The sequence below is a fragment of the Aquarana catesbeiana genome, linkage group LG02 (assembly GCF_042186555.1).
Source record: "Aquarana catesbeiana isolate 2022-GZ linkage group LG02, ASM4218655v1, whole genome shotgun sequence".
Taxonomy (NCBI): Eukaryota; Metazoa; Chordata; class Amphibia; order Anura; family Ranidae; genus Aquarana; species Aquarana catesbeiana.
The window spans coordinates 116,978,775-116,996,934 of NC_133325.1; the positions used below are offsets into that span (position 1 = coordinate 116,978,775).

Sequence of the window (18,160 nt, forward strand, 5' to 3'; positions counted from 1 at the left end):
CATTTGGGCCAGGGGCCTTCTCATTAGGGAATGATAGGATAACAGAGGGAGTTCTTTTCACTATCAGACAGCCAACCTAGTGCCAGTGGATCGAGAAGAGCAGTAAGCTGGGAAGGATTAAAATGGGGGGGGGGGGAGAAGGCATATAGCTGTCCAATAATAATTTGAGAATGCCTCCAATGTCTCCTGAGTAGAGGAGGCCATAGAGCCATTGGGGGAATGTATTTCTGATATAGAGGTAAGAGGCTTGCATGGTGTGCAAGCATGGCCATTTTTATCTCCTTTTTAAAAAAAAAATTTAAAAAAAGCTGCCTACTGCTATGATGAAGTGGGAGGTCTATCTTAGAAGGGCAAATGGTCAAAATCCTTCTAAGAGTGTGTGTAAGCATAGAGGGTAGCTTGGTCATCCACTTCCCACATGAGGGCCGCTGAATAGCAGAAATGAGCCTTTGACATAGGCCTTGAAAGCATCCCTTACTAAACCTGGAGAAGCTTGATGGGCACAAGGGGAGTGGATCTTCAGCACTAGCGGGCAATGATCAGACAGCCTGTTAGGAAGATGCATAGCCTCTTGGACATCTGTGAACAATGAGGGGTTCACAAACGCCAAATCAATGTGGGATGTTGTTTTGTGTGTAGCAGAGAAGTAGGAGTAGACCCTGGAAGTGGGATTATTCCAGCACCAAATCTCCCTCGAATCCTAAGGTTTCCAGGAACCAAAAGAAGATCACACACCGCTCCAGGCAAGTCTTCAGGTGCAAATGGATAACAGGTGCAGACCCCGGATCACCACCATCCAATTCGAATAAAATGAAGAAATGGTCGCACTCTGAATTTCCAAAAAAATTGCTTTTCAAGCAAGCTATCGCTTGTGAAACATGTCAACTGCTTGTCCTGTGTTTGTCTGATACAGTTGTGACAATAAAGGTACATCAAAGAAAATGTTTTTGGGAAATTCAGTGTGTGACCATTTCTTCATTTTATTCCTAAGATCTCCAGAAGGAGGCTTAGATGGGTGAGGTCTTTCCAACTCTTGGGATAAAATGGCATGAAAGTCCCCCATAATCAGAAGTTTAGCAGGACAATAAGGAGAGATTTTGCCTAGAGTCATGTATAGTACCGAATCAGAAAAGGGCAGGGGTATATAAATGTTCACAACAATGTACTTTTTATTCCATATATGGAGTACCCAGCCTGTCGGATTTTACATGCAAATATTGCTAGAAGTTCTCTGCCAGGAGAACATAATGGCTCGGTGGGAGGGATTCTACTATCAATACTGACTATGGCTGGCTTAAGATACGAATTCCACTTTAAGGAGGGTGCTCATTCCTGTTAAAACATAGCTCAACCACCTGTTTTTATTGCCCTCTGACCACAAGCCCTTAACTATAAATAAATCACTAGTATATGTGTAAATAGAAATATATATCTAAATGAAAAAAACTTTTTTAACCACTTAAGGACAGAGCCTCATTTTGAGATTTAACAAGAAGAAAGGCGCCTCTAAGTGAAGAATTAAAAACTTTTAATATCCCCAAAAGGGGTTAAAACACTTACAAAATCTGCAGTGGAAGGGAGCATTTCATATGTTCATAAAGCAGGTGATCCGGCGTCAGGGAGGTCCCCAGTATGTTATAAATTTTCAATGATGTCAGTATGCAGCAGCGGAAGAACCCAGGGTGAATGATAAAATCAGCACAGCTACCCCTCATTTCAGATCTTCCCCTCAGATTTACAGCGACTGCACTTCCAAGTGCACTTTAAAGTGCACTTGCAGTGCAGAGTGGATTTGCCTTTAGTAAACCAACCCCATTATCTGCCTGGTCTTGATATTCAGAGCGCCCTTATGTACACGTTTTATCTGGATTTTTGTTTTGAGATTTGATGTTTAGAAAAATCTGTTTTTTTTGCTAGAAAATTACTTAGAATCCCCAAAGATTAGACAAAAATTTTTTTAACATCATACAGAATAAAATGCGTTGCAATACTTTCTGTCACACCAAATTTGTCCAGCGGTCTTCCAAGCGCACTTTTTTTGGAAAAAATACACTTTTTTGAATTAAAAAATAAGACAACAGTAAAGTTAGCCCAATTTTTTTTATTTTGTGAAAGATAATGTTACGCTGAGTAAATTGATACCCAACATGTCACACTTCAAAATTGCACCCGCACGTGAAATGGCAACAAACTTTTACCCTTAAAAATCTCCTTAGGCGATGTTTAAAAAATTATTATTTATTTTACTTTTTATTTTTATTTTTATACTGTTCTTTAAAAAAAAAAAAATGTGTCACTTTTATTCCTATTACAAGGAATGTAAATATCCCTTGTAATAGAAAAAAAGCATGACAGGACCTCTTAAATATGAGATCTGTGGTCAAAAAGATCTCAGATCTCATATTTACACTAAAATGCCATAAAAAAAAAATGCCTTTAAGAGCTATGGGCGGAAGTGAAGTTTTGACGTCGCTTCCACCATACAATGGTATGGAGCCAAGCAGGGGCCATCTTCCCCTCAGTCAGCTCCATACCACAGACCAAGAAGGATCCAATCGCCTCCACCACTACCAACGGCTCCGGTAAAGGCGGAGGGCACCGGAGCATGGCGGGAGGGGGGCCCTGTCCCGCCACCGATAAAAGTGATCTTGCGGCGAATCTGCCTCTAAGATCACTTTTATCTGAAAGCGGACCGCCTGCTGAAGAAGAGGATACCGGGGTTATGGCAGCTAACTGCTGCCATAACAACAACACTCCTCTTCAAACAGCCGACGTATAATGACGGCGGGCGGTGGGCAAGTGGTTAAACAACTTTTTAGGTCCTTATTAACCTTAAGTTCACATTGGAATGTGGTGCGGGAAACTCGTGTTCAAAATGCACTGGGTGTGTGGTCTGCTGTGGGTGTCAATATAAACCTAACAAGACCCCAAACATAAATCGCAAATGCAGTGCATTTGCCTGCAATGGATAGCATTGCACCACAGTACATTACGATCCAGTGCAGTACTTTTTAAAAAGTAGTGCATGCACTACTTTTGGTGCGATCCAGCTCGATTTAGCCCATTCCAATAAATGGGCTGAAAATCACACCGCACAGTCGCACAGGAATTGCAGAAGAACACAGACAGCATTCATGTGCGATTCAGGTATTAACCAGCCCTTAGTGAACTCTAATTAGTTCTCTTCTCCTCTTAGGTGTTGTATTTTTCTTTTTTTAATTTGTGTTTGTTCATGTTTGTAAACCAGAAAAAATATAAATATAACCCTGCGCTTACCCAATGTGGAAGCAGCTCACACAACAAATTAGGATTTTTGTCAGATTACAAATGCAAATACAAGTGTAGCGCTATGAGTTATGGGATTATAAAAATTAAAGATGATATAAGACACAGGTAAAAAATATCTGTATCAAACCCCAACATTTGCAATATAAGATAGCTTGACAGATATATAAAATAAACAAAAACAATAATAAAGTCTCTGGTATTTCTTCAGATGTTTTTAAATGCTTAAAAAGCTGAGGAGGACTGATGTTAATCAAGAGGTATATAAAGTCCCTTATTCACCACGTGGATAACACATGCAAAAATGTGATGGACCCTCCACACACGGACAAAATGAAGGCTTACCAGAGGGATTGAACTCATAAGAACATACGTTCAATGAGTCAATCAAGCTTGTGACCCCAATGGGTATTCAAAGAAAGGGAACTTCACAACTGGACGGTGATAAAGCTTCAATACATATCCATACTTCTGACGGTACTCAAAATGAATAGCAAACCTTCCCGCGGGTCATCTCAGATAGACAATCCATATAGAAATGAAGAAGGGGAGCCACATAGCATAATACCGTTTAAGGAAACAGATTTATTAAAATAAGTATTCAACTTACATTCCAGTAATAAGAAAAGCGCTTCAAGTTAAAATTATGGCAGGCAGTGGAGTCTCCCGACGCGTTTCGTCTTAAAAGACTTCTTCTGGGGTGCTCACTCACTGCTGCCATACCCCTTAATATAGCAAACTAAGCCCCCTTAATGAGGATACAGCTCGTGTCCAAATTTCAAAAGCACTTCCGGGTTTAGCCAAAATGGCGGACCCGCGTGCGTTCCACGCCTCAGTTAAATGTGTGTACATGCGTTCCAACATGTATACTGAGAGATTCCTGTAAAATGTAATCAGATTGTGAGTGTAGGGACAAAGTAAGAGTATAATTGAAACGGAAAACATTTCATAGTGAGAATATTTCCAATATATGGCTGTTATTTCTCACTATATCGTGGTGGGGAAAACAGACGAGATACCGGACATGCGTCACCCATTCCGGTGGGGTGAAACCACGTCACTTCCCTTTACACAGACCGCAATAGATAGATAGCGGTTCAAGCCTCGTTTTGAAGCTTAGCCACCCATCCGTGGGGATAGGAAGAACGGGATGCCGGATGTGCGTCACCCATTCGAATACGGAGAACACACATCACTTCCCTTCATGTGTAACGCTACAGATAGACAGCGGTTCAAGCCTCATTTTAATGTTACAGTAGGGCATATATTGCCACCTCAAAGCAAGGCGGAAGTATGTACCGCCCTATCACATAAACAATTAAAGGAATATATAAACCTGAAGCCAGGCCTAATTTTAGTGGCGGACAACATAGTGACATCAGTGAAGGACCCTATGTGAACAACAGTGGAGAAAGACAATGTGCAGTGGCATAAAATCTAAGCCACAGATGTGTTAGTGAATAAATGAATAAAAATTGGATATACTGACTGTTGATATAGATAATGGTATAGTGATAGAGAAAGCTGAAATTAAAAGTAAAGTAAAAATTAAATAAAATTAAAAATAAAAAAATTAAATAAAGTTAAAAATAAAAATAAATTTAAAAATAAAAATAAAAATAAAAAAATAAAAAATGGAACGCACGCGGGTCCGCCATTTTGGCTAAACCCGGAAGTGCTTTTGAAATTTGGACACGAGCTGTATCCTCATTAAGGGGGCTTAGTTTGCTATATTAAGGGGTATGGCAGCAGTGAGTGAGCACCCCAGAAGAAGTCTTTTAAGACGAAACGCGTCGGGAGACTCCACTGCCTGCCATAATTTTAACTTGAAGCGCTTTTCTTATTACTGGAATGTAAGTTGAATACTTATTTTAATAAATCTGTTTCCTTAAACGGTATTATGCTATGTGGCTCCCCTTCTTCATTTCTATATGGATTGTCTATCTGAGATGACCCGCGGGAAGGTTTGCTATTCATTTTGAGTACCGTCAGAAGTATGGATATGTATTGAAGCTTTATCACCGTCCAGTTGTGAAGTTCCCTTTCTTTGAATACCCATTGGGGTCACAAGCTTGATTGACTCATTGAACGTATGTTCTTATGAGTTCAATCCCTCTGGTAAGCCTTCATTTTGTCCGTGTGTGGAGGGTCCATCACATTTTTGCATGTGTTATCCACGTGGTGAATAAGGGACTTTATATACCTCTTGATTAACATCAGTCCTCCTCAGCTTTTTAAGCATTTAAAAACATCTGAAGAAATACCAGAGACTTTATTATTGTTTTTGTTTATTTTATATATCTGTCAAGCTATCTTATATTGCAAATGTTGGGGTTTGATACAGATATTTTTTACCTGTGTCTTATATCATCTTTAATTTTTATAATCCCATAACTCATAGCGCTACACTTGTATTTGCATTTGTTCATGTTTGTACCACCAAATAAAAAGAAAAAAAAAAACTGCTTTCTATTAAAAACATGACTGTATTGCCTTTATAAATAATAGAGGCCACCGAATAAAATCTGTAGTCCCTGGCTGATCTATGTACATTGCAGGGATTATAACAACCTTTGTTGCAGATTCCCCACTTTTGTTATTCAAAAGAAATCCCTGTGTGTTTGTCTGTGCCTCTGTGCTAAGTGAGTCTAATGCCCCGTACACACGGTCGGACTTTGTTCGGACATTCCGACAACAAAATCCTAGGATTTTTTCCGACGGATGTTGGCTCAAACTTGTCTTGCATACACACGGTCACACAAAGTTGTCAAGAAAATCCGATCGTTCTAAACGCGGTGACGTAAAACACGTACGTCGGGACTATAAACGGGGCAGTGGCCAATAGCTTTCATCTCTTTATTTATTCTGAGCATGCGTGGCACTTTGTCCGTCGGATTTGTGTACACACGATCGGAATTTCCGACAACGGATTTTGCTGTTGGAAAATTTTATCTCCTGCTCTCCAACTTTGTGTGACGGAAAATCCGATGGAAAATGTCCGATGGAGCCCACACACGGTCGGAATTTCCGACAACACGCTCCGATCGGACATTTTCCATCGGAAAATCCGACCGTGTGTACGGGGCATTAAGGTTTTTCACCTTGCATTCTTTTGGAAAAAAGGAAATATAGATGACCTTTTCCTAATTCGGATGGGAACAGAGGCACTTCTAACTAAATTCATCGATCTACTCAATGTAAATCAATTCAATCTACGCTTTACTAATGCCGCGTACACACGGTCGAACTTTTCGTCTACAAAAGTCCGACGGACGCCGACGGACCAAAGCCGGCTGACAATCCGATCATGTGTGGGCTTTCAGCTGACTTTTCCAGCCACAAATCTGACGGACTTTAGATTTGAAACATGCTTCAAATCTTTATGTCGTAACTCCGCCGGACCCAGAAATCCGCTCGTCCGTATGCTAGTCCGACGGACAAAAACCCACGCTAGGGCAGCTATTGTCTACTGGCTATCAACTTCCTTATTTCAGTCCGGTGTACGTCATCACCTACGAATCCGTCCTACTTTTGTGTGATCGTATGTAGGCAAGTCCGTTCGTTAGAAAGTCCGCCGCAAGTCCGCCAAAAGCCCGCCAAAAGTCCGTCGAAAGTCTGTCGGACGGGCTGTCGGACTTTTGTAGCTGAAAAGTCCGACTGTGTGTACGCGGCATTACAGTTATGATTGTAGAAGTATTCCTTTTCTTGATTTAAAAATTATTATAGGCTCCAATGGTCAGATTGGAATGGATCTGTATCGTAAGCCTTCAGTGGGCAACACATTGCTCCATGTGTCCAGTGCACATCCTCATCCTTTAGTTTGTGGTATTCCGTACGCCGCCCAATACCTTAGGCTACGTCAAAACTGCACAGAAGATGAGGATTTTCACATTCAGGCTTCTGCCCTACACGAATGACTCCTGGTCAGGTACCAGTGGATTGGAGAAAAGCCAATGTAGCACCAATATTTAAAAAAGGCCTAAAATACATCCCTGGGAATTACAGACTAGTTAGCCTAACATCAATAGTATGCAAGTTTTTGGAGGGGATGATAAGGGACTATATACAAGATTTTAGTAATGAGAATGGTATCATTAGCAGTAATCAGCATGGATTCATGAAGAATCGTTCTTGCCAAACTATGAGGAGTTGAGTTGCCATCTAGATAAATGAAGGCCCGTAGACGTGGTGTATCTGGATTTTGCAAAAGCCTTTGAAACAGTTCCCCATAAACATTTATTGTACAAAATAAGGTCCGTTGGCATGGACCATAGGGTGAGTACATGGATTGAAAACTGGCTACAAGGGCGAGTTCAGAGAGTGGTGATAAATGGGGAATACTCTGAATGGTCCGGGGTGGGTAGTGGGGTCCCACAGGGTTCTGTGTTGCGACTAATCCTATTTAATCCTATTGTCGCCCGCAGACCCCGACAACCAACGGCCAGGGTTGTTGGGAAGAGGCCCTTGTCCTCATCAACATGGGGACAAGGTGCTTTGGGGTGGGGGGGTCGCAGGGCACCCCCTTCACCAAAGCACCCACTCCCCATGTTGAGGGTATGCGCCCTGGTACGGCTCAGGAGGGGGGGGGGCGATTGCTCGTCCCCACCCCCTTTCCTAACCGGCCGGGCTGCGTGCTCGGATAAGGGTCTGGTATGGATTTTGTGGGGGACCCCACGCCGTTTTTTCGGGGTAGGGGGTTCCCCTTAAAATCCATACCAGACCTAAGGGCCTGGTATGCCCCCAGAGGGGAATTCCCTCTCGCGCTCGCCGCAATAGGAAAATGTGTTTTTCCTATTGCAGCCAGCGCGAGATGTACAGTACTCTGTCGCTGAGAACCAGCGCGATGGGTTCACGCTGGAAACATTCTCGCGGCCGCGTACTGTAGTTTGTATAAAAGTCCGATGCTTTTGTGTACACACGATCGGACTTTGCTCCATCTGACTTTTGTTGCAAAAAGTCCGATTGTGTATACGGGCCTTTAAAGAGCTCAGGGGAGTAGAGAACTTTGGTATACTCATGTTGGGTGTGGGTCAGTCTCTTAAACTTGAACACAGACAGCAATAAAAACCCTGTATGCAGTTCTAAACCCGCTACAGGGACAGTGTCATTGTGTCAGTTGATCCTACTGTATGAGAAGGATTAAGCTTCAGTAGATCCTTCAGAGTTTCTCAACAGCTCCAAATTTAGGTATCAATAGAAACTAATATCCAAATGTCTATAAATCATGGAGTATTTAATTCAAGTTACCTGCCTATCATTATGTAATAAAAACATAAACCAGTAATTGGGAACCAACTTAAGGTGAGTGATAACATGAAACCCTGACTCACAAGATTCAAGAGGGAACTGAATTATTTGTGGGTAAAGTAGTAAGGTGTCCGTTTATAAAACAGAGAGCAGCTGTGATACTCAGGATCACGGCTGATCACTGGGGTGTACCAGTTTATATAGCTGAGATAAGGAGCAGAGAACATGTTCTCCGCTTCTCATCACAGTACATGACCATTCTGTCACAAACGGCCAGTTTAAAAAAGTGAGATCTGAAGATCTCATAGCCATTACACTGAAATATCTCCCTTCCAGATTCACCAGCTCAGAGGTGGAGAAACTGGGAGAGAAGCTAATGTGATAAGAGGAAGAAGGCTTCTTTATTCCTAATATCAATATATAAATGAATAAATATATACAAGTGTGTATATATATATATATATATATATATATATATATACACACACACTGTATCACTGTATCTCACAAAAGTGAGTACACCCCTCACATTTTTGTAAATATTTTATTATATCTTTTCATCTGACTACACTGAAGAAATTACATTTTATTATACAAGCTGTACACTCACTACTTTACATTGTAGCAGTGTAAATTTGCTGTCTCCTCAAAATAACTCAACACACAGCCATTAAGGTCTAAACCGCTGGCAACAAAAGTGAGTATGCCCCTAAGTGAAAATGTCCAAATTGGGCCCAATTAGCCATTTTCCCTCCCCGTGTCATGTGACTTGTTAGTGTTACAAGGTCTCAGGTGTGAATGGGGAGCAGGTGTGTTAAATTTGATGTTATCGCTCTCACTCTCTAATACTGGTCATTGGAAGTTCAACATGGCACCTCATGGCAAAGAACTCTCTGAAGATCTGAAAAAAAGAATTGTTGCTCTACATAAAGATGGCCTAGGCTATAAGAAGATTGGCAAGACCCTGAAACCTGATCTGCAGCACGGTGGCCAAGACCATACAGCGGCTTATCAGGACAGGTTCCACTCAGATCAGCCCTTGCCATGGTCGTCCAAAAAAATTGAGTGCACGTGCTCAGCGTCATATCCAGAGGTTGTCTTTGGGAAATAGATGTACGAGTGCTGCCAGCATTGCTGCAGAGGTTGAAGCGGTGGGGGGGGGGGGGGGGGTCAGCCTGTCAGTGCCCAGACCATACACTGCACACTGCATCAAATTGGTCTGCATGATGGTGTAAAACGTGTGTGGCGGTAAACAGTCAAGTGTGTCTTGCCTACAGGCAAGCATGGTGGTGGGAGTGTCATGGTCTGGGACTGCATGAGTGCTGCCAGCACCGGGGAGCTACAGTTCATTGAGGGAACCATGGATGCCAACATGTACTGTGACATACTGAAGCAGAACATTATCCCCTCCCTTCAGAGACTGGGCCACAGGGCAGTATTCCAACATGATAACGACCCCAAACACACCTCCAAGACGACCATTGCCTTGTTAAAGAAGCTGAGCATAAAGGTGATGGACTGACCCTATTGAGCATCTGTGGGGCATCCTCAAATGGAAGGTGGAGGAGCACAAAGTCTCTAACATCCACCAGCTCCGTGATGTTGTCATGGAGGAGTGGAAGAGGACTCCAGTGGCAACATGTGAAGCTCTGGTGAACTCCATGCCCAAGAGAGTTAAGGCCGTGCTGGAACATAATGGTGGCCACACAAAATATCGACACTTTGGGCGCAATATGGACATTTTCACTTAGGGGTGTACTCACTTTTGTTGCCAGTGGTTTACACATTAATGGCTGTGTGTTGACTTATTTTGAGGGGACAGCAAATTTACACTTGTAACAAGCCCTTTGCTTGCTCGGTTCCACTCTCCCGACACTCCTCTGCTCTATAGAATCAGATTGCAGATCACAACATCTGATTGTTCGGTCATCCGATGCTCCAGGATTAGAACTACAGCTATGTGCCGTTCTAACCCAGTTGTGATAGCGCAGAACAACCACCAGGCAGGCTGTATGTAAGTTCAACCAGGAATCTCTCTTTATTGACAGGAATACAGTCTCTTTTATACAGTAAAAGAGAGGGTGCAGACCTCCTGTTCATATTACTCTAACAATACAGCTATGAGTAAGCACTCAGTCCTGAGTGCGAAACGCGTCAGCTTATCTGTACTTTCTACATGACAGTCTTGTTATTTTGATGATCCCATTTTTTCAATAAAGTGAAGTTTTTTGACTACATCCGGTGTGCGGCATCCAAATCTTCCCCTCCATTCAAGCCTGCTTTGCTTAGCATTCAGCCAGCACCTGGAGCTCTTCTGCTCTGAAACTTCTACTTACACCTGGGTCAGTGTCAGCCTGAGCGGTGGAAACACTTTCTTTGCTTAACAATACAGCTGTAACCTAATTAACCTAATTAAAATGAGCTAATTAACTAATCCCTTTAGACAGCCTAGATGACTCAGAAAACCCAATCAACATTATCACAATAGCAGAGTTAATTAACACAAACAACAATGGGGATCTAATGACTCTTAGATCCCATACTAGAGACTTATTTACAATACACATTCTAGCAGGCAACAGACAGACAGGTGCTGGAATTTACATCAGCATCTCCTAACAATATCTGTCCTAGCATTATGAATCAGCCACTATTTCTAATATGGCAAATCCAGGGTCCCCAGAGTCTGTGTGTCCTGGGGGACCAGGACCCGAATCCACAGTAGTACCACCTCAAGGGTCCCCAGGCATACAGCTCACAAAGAGCACCGTTCCCCCAAATGCCAGGGCCCACAATCGATCGGCAAGAGGCTAGCATTCAGTCCCCTCCAAACGTCTCTCTCCCGGCTAGGTCTGTCACAACAATGTTATACAAGCTGTACACTCACTACTTTACATTGTAGTAAAGTGTCATTTCTTCAGTGTTGTCACATGAAAAGATATCATAAAGTATTTACAAAAATGTGAGGGGTGTACTCACTTTTGTGAGATACTGATATATATATATATATATATATATAGTATATATATATATATATATATATATATATATATATATAATATATATAAAGGACTAGCGTCAAATGTAGAGCTTCAAGGACACCGCCACTCGCTGGTTCTTCTTTTTAAGGGCTTTGTTTGGCCATTTTTATTAAAAGCAAGTTCAGCAAACAACATAGGTTTCCCTCACAGGGGCTTTCAGCATTCCTTTTTCCATCAACAAAAAAATGACAGTTAGCCTAGTTGGCTCTCAGTTGCAGCACTCCAGGTCTGGCCTTACACTCCAGGCCCTTGTCTGTCTCCTACAGACTGTTTCACCGACCAACATGGTGCACACAGCTAGCAGCCTCTTTTTTTTTTTTTTTTTTTTTTTTATTGAAAGCCTATGGCGTGCATAACACACCCAAAAACTTCACCCGGTGCATAAAAAAATGTGCACACACATAAAGAGTGGTCACAAAAAAGTGCAACGGGTACACAGACGTGCCAATTCCCTGATCCCCCGGGGCGTTAGGCTCCAGACGGGGACAAAGGTACTTTACAATGGTCTATCTGGCCGAAACCAGACAGACCCCGTTCTCTGGAAGGTCTGCCGAAACAGAACCCACCCAAGTACTAGGTAGGGCTCCCCCGAAGGGAGACCCCATGGGTTAGGGCAGACGAAGCCAGAAGGCCATGTTCACCCCTTCCCAAGACTTTCAGGGCTGGCCCAAGGACCCGCCTTTACTCGTCGCATAGTGAGACAAACGTGTACAAGACGTGACAAAACAAAGCATAGGTTCAATCAAAAAAGAAAATAAATAAAAAGTGGGGAAGGGATAGTGGAGAGGAGAGTGAAAAAAGGGGCCATTGTGGAAAACAATGACCAGGCCCTCCGGCCAGGAATAAAAAATTCCTCTGGTCCTAGCCAAAAGGCCCGGCCCAAGAGGCAGGTGCTAAAAAAGCGTGTTCTATAGTGCAGTGACCATGGTGCCTCAAATCAAAGTGACTGCCACTCACAGTGATCTTACGGCACCCCTGGACTGCCACTCCAGGGGCACTACTCCATAGGCTTTCAAAGACCAACCCTGGCCACCAGCCCAGACCACAGCAGACCCCACCCCATTCAGAAAGGCATGGAGTTCTGGAAGCTTGCTGAGAGCCCTTTACCATCAGGCTTCACCGTCGTTCCGTCCCTCCTACCTAATTACATTCGGGAAATACTGGCCGCTCCCCCGGTGGGAGAAAGGGGAGCCAGCGTTCTCTCCCGAATAACTGTCCAGAGCTAGATCTGCCCCAATCCAGGCCAGAAGGCCAGGGTCCCGACCCTCCGGTTCAGACCCCGTGGTTCTCCATCCACATCAGAAGGCTTCCCTTTCGGCTATGAACCGTCCAGGTCACCTTTACTCCAGCAGGTTTTGCATAGCAACCGCCATCCCATCTCTATCTCGCCATAGATCAGGGACGGAAGCAATCGCCACCTCCTGGAAACTGATAAGAACAGATACTACACTTGATCTTAGCCAAAAGGCCGAGAAGCAGATAGCAGCCTCTTGCTGCACTGGCTCCCAACGTGGAGCCCTCCTGACTCCTGGTACTCAGACTTCATATCTGCCGGGTGAAGCCCAGAACCATGGTCAGGTTACTACTAAAAGCCCAGCACACACCTGACCAATCAGTATGCTGGCTGTTCTCAAAATCAGGACCCAGGACTAGGGATTTCATCCCACCCGGATCTCTCAGAAATCCCTGAGCTCCAGGTCCCAAAGTGGACTTTACAAAACACTGAGGAAACTGAAAGGCCAGTTTCCTCTTCGTGTTACATGCTCCCTTGAGCCCCTCAACCTGTCTGATTGAGAATTCTGGGTCACATCCTCCTTCTAGAACCTTGCAGGGCAACGCTCTGCCACATATCTTCCCCCCGTTTCGACCCCTGAGGGGTCGTAACACACCAGCCAAACCTCTTCAAATTGACACCTCTGTGCCAGCTATCACCCACAAGGGCCACATCCAGTCTTATCAGGTGACTTTCACCATGTCCCCCTGCTACACTGACTTGGGTACTAAAAAGATACCCCTGTTCCTTTTTATGGGTGCGCTTCCAAAAAAGCCATCTGCTCATTTTCTTTGGGGCCACACCTTCAAACACTTTAACACTAGGGGACGTACTAAGGTCTTTGACATTTTTTCCCCAACCTTTTTCTATTTACTTCTAAAGTGGTCACATTTTTAAACACCTTTTTAGCCATAAGTGTGAGCACTTTTATTTGGGAATTAAACTCTTTTAATGACATCTTGTTAAGCTTTGGGCCAGTGTCCTCAGAACTTTTACTCTTGCAACTTGGGCGGTTCCTGGACCTCTGGAAATCTTTCCCAGAATTACAATCCTGAACCTGTATGGTAACCGAAACATTTAGCAGTGCATTGCACTTTTCCTCATTGTCCGAAATATCACCACATTTCTCAGAACTCATCTCTGGAGGAGAATCGCACAAAGTGGAGTTGTCTACCATTGCAACGTCACTAACCCTCAACTCCACTGCCACATGGTCCTCTTCCAGCAACTGTCCTGATACCTGATCATCATCATCATTCATTTTCAGCTTTGGGTTGATGACCCCAACCACATCACATATACTTGTGCCCTCTGGCACTTATGCCCAGACTCCTGTCCTGTCCAACAGTACCCCAGAGTGCTTCTCATACACAACCTCCGTATGAAGAAATCCAGCACACTGTGAGACAACTTTCCACATTAACAATAATCGCATTAAACGCTTCCAACTTTGGCAATCTCTGCATCGTACAGCCTGTAACATCCAGCTCCATTTATGCATACCCCACGGTACAAGTTCTCCAAACGCAGGAGAGGATGGCAGGATATACACCGGCTATACACTGTAACATTCTAATATTTCTCTTAGCATATCTGTCATACAAAGGCAGGGTGATTCCACACCTAAGACCTTCCTGGGGTACTTCATGTCCCTAGGGATGTGGAAAGACTCATTTACTGATGCTTTAGAGGTAGCGCTTCTTAAATGGGCTTCCTCCTCACTGGAGGTATCCAATGCAATAATCTGGTACTCTCCTAGAGCACAGCCAGGTGCGGGAGTCACCACAAAACTCTCAGGCTCAGTGTCAATGGTCTGTTCCTGGTCTTCTCTATGGATAGCATTAGTTTGGTGTACCACATCAATAACTCCTTTATGGGTTGTGGACACAACTTCTGCTATGTGCTCAATCTCTCTTGGCCCTTTCATCTCCTGAGGAATATCCTCTGCAACAGCAGCAAGTGAGCCCTGGTCCAGAAGCTGCTCTGCAGTCCCTCCATTTAGCACAGCAGAAATGGTGTCCGCTCCATTGTTACACACTGAGACTTCTTTCAATAAAGCCAACAGACTTGTTGCCCATTTGTCCCAGTCTATTTTCTCTGGGCTCCCATCAGAGGTACTACGCAGTACCGCTCCAACTGCCAAAGGAGACACAGGACAGAGTGGCTCCACAGCAGGCACATTGCACATATTACTTTTGTTTAAACTAGCCTGTGGGAAAACATTTTTAAACACAGCAGGCTGCAATACCATAACTTCACCACCTTCCTCGGGTGGCGGTTCTTTAAACTCATGAAGACTTTTTCTGTCAGCAGTGACAGACCGCAATAACCCATTATCACCACAGGTAATTTCATACATTTTAGTTTTACCATTTGACACATTATCACCAAGGTCAAGTACCCTCCTTTTCCTGTTCCTCTCCTTCTGTTGCCTGGGGGACAAGGAAGAGGAACAGGAAAAGGAGGGGTGGCACATATTAGTACCGATCCCCTATTTATTCCTCCTGTGTCAGCTGAATGTTGACAAAAGGGAGAGGAGGAGAAGCCTAGCTTCAGATGCTGCAGGAGGAAAATACAGATCGGTTTCACTAAATTCTACCCCGCCACCTCTCCAGTCCAGGTTCTGAGGGTTGGCAAGGAAGGATTGCGGTTTACCTGTCACCTGTAAAGGGAGCAGCCGGCAACACCATAACATCAAGCGTATTTATTTTCAAGCCTTCACAGTGAGTACAATCAGCAGCAGACTAGCTTCTGCAATAAGCCTTGTTCACAGCACAGCCCTGCTCACCATTGACAGTTTGCCAACCCAAGGATTAGGGTGTGCCTAGGCGCACCTGGCACACCCCTTGCACACGCCTATGCACTTCAGTGTGAGTAATCCCACAGTCAGTCTTTCCCATGACTTCAACAGCAACAGTCTTACCCATCCGAGTAACAGGTCTTACCATGTTCATTTGAGTACGTCGACTTTCTTGTACTGCACTTCTACTGGCCGACTCCCTCTGGTGGCCAGGGGATGAAACTACAGCAGGCACAACAGGAATTTCCTCTCTGTTGCCAGGGGTGACTGCAAACATTTTAACACAGGAATCCAGGCTTGCAGGTGAAGAGTTAAGCCCAGCAACAATATCAGCAGCCGTATTCCACAAGCTGGGACAAGAAAAGATCCCATGCCCCAGTTGACCACATTCCTGGCATGGTACTTGGCGACTCCTGTTGCTAAGGGAGATGGCACTCTCCCAACATGCAGAATCTCACTGGCATCTCTATGAGGATAGTGAGCAACCTCTTCCCTGTAGCTCCTCATTCCCATTGGCACATTTTATCTAGTTGCTAACGGAAACAGTGCTTTCCCAGCTGCTGGCTCTCCCAAACATGTAGACTTCTCTTTCTATGAAGTGGTGTTACTTTAAACTTGCCACAATCCTCTATAGGCAATATCTTTGTCTTGCAGTTCTCCAACCTGACATCATAGGTGTTGCTATGGGCAACTGCACTCCTTTCAAACCTCTGGTAAGCCTGTTGCTCACTCCTGACACTCCAAGCAGGCTTCTCAAAAACAGATGCAGACCTTTGCTTTGCAAGGTAACTTTGCACTGGAGCCTGGGACAAAGAGCACTTGGAGACTGCATGCCTCCACTCACTGCACCGCAAACAGTGCACTTGGTTCCATGTCTTATCAGGGCTTCCCACACTGCATCTGCTTTCAGGCTTAGGCCTCTGCACCTTGATAGCTGGCCTACTTGCACCAGCGTTGCCAGGGGCAACAACACCCCTCTCCCAGGTATGAGCATCCAGCTGCTCTCTCCTTACACTAAGGGTTGGGTTGCTCTCTTCTTTAACTCAGTTCAGTGCTGCCAGGTGCCACTTGCACCAATCCACTGCAGACTCAGACTTTGGTGGACTCTCCATACTCGCAGTCACCTGTGCACTCATTGCACCAGTGTTGCTAGGGACAACACCAGCCCTCCTTCTCCTTGGCAAACTCTGTTCAGGCATGTATGGGTCTCGTTCAGGTGGTAACAACCCCTCTAGCCACAGAGCTCTATCTATCATCTCAGCCATCCTTGCTTCTTTTAGGAGCTTTGACCGCCCCATACTCAGTCACTCCAGAATAACTTTGCACAGTTCAGCAACAAATTGGAGCACTGTCTCTTTAAGGCTAGATACCTTTCTCTTACAGGTTCTCCTCACCTGCACACACAGATTATGCAGTCTCATGCATCAAAACACAGTTCATATAACAGATGAACTTACTTTGTAGTTCAGGGGTCGCAGATTGTGCCCACCATGTGTAAAGGACTAGCGTCAAATGTAGAGCTTCAAAGACACTGCCACTCGCTGGTTCATCTTTTTAAGGGCTTTGTTTGCCCATTTTTATTAAAAGAAAGTTCAGCAAACAACATAGGTTTCCCTCACAGGGGCTTCCTGCATTCTTTTTTCTATCAACAAAAAAAAATGACATTCAGCCTAGTTGGCTCTCACTTGCAGCACTGCAGCTCTGGCCTTACACTCCAGGCCCTTGTCTGTCTCCTACAGACTGTTTCACCGACCAACTTGGTGCACACAGCTAGCAGCCTCTTGCTGCACTGGCTCCTACGTGGAGCCCTCCTGACTCCTGGTACTCAGACTTCCTATCTGCCGGGTGGAACCCAGAACCATGGTCAAGTTACTACTAAAAGCCCAGCACACACCTGACCAATCAGTATGCTGGCTGTTCTCAAAATCGGGACCCAGGACTAGGGATTTCATCCCAGCCGGATCTCTCCGAAATCCCTGAACTCCATGTCCGAAAGTGGACTTTACAAAACACTGAGGAAACTGAAAGGCCAGTTTCCTCTCCATGTTATATGCTCCCTTGAGCCCCTCAACCCATCTGGTTGAGAATTCTGGGTCACATCCTCCTTCTAGACCCTGGCAGGGCAACACTCTGCCACAATATACACACACTCACACACATACATATATATATATATATATATATATATATATATATATATATATATATGAGCTAGAACTCACTAACACATGCCTCTAGGCCAGGAGGGCCACGAGGTAAAGCTCCTTGAAACATGGCATCTGCCCCATAAATACCCTCTCCCAGAATGCAACCCGGAGGGCCACCTCCGCCGAGTTTTCACCGGAACAGAAGAGCACTCATATGTTTCAGCCTGTTGCTTTCCAACACCGACTCAGAGTGACAACGACACCCACAGGCAGAATGTGGAACTGCACACAACACAGCCAAACTGGAACAGAGGCTAATCTAACTGTAAATTAGATCTGAACTATGTACAGCACAGATAATCCACTA

The 18,160-nt window shown here is 44.4% G+C and overlaps 1 pseudogene; it reads right to left on the bottom strand.

The window, feature by feature from the left end:
• Positions 1 to 12,920: 12,920 nt before the first annotated feature.
• LOC141130823 (U2 spliceosomal RNA) lies at positions 12,921 to 13,053 on the bottom strand (annotated as a pseudogene).
• Between the last annotated feature and the right edge of the window lie 5,107 nt (positions 13,054 to 18,160).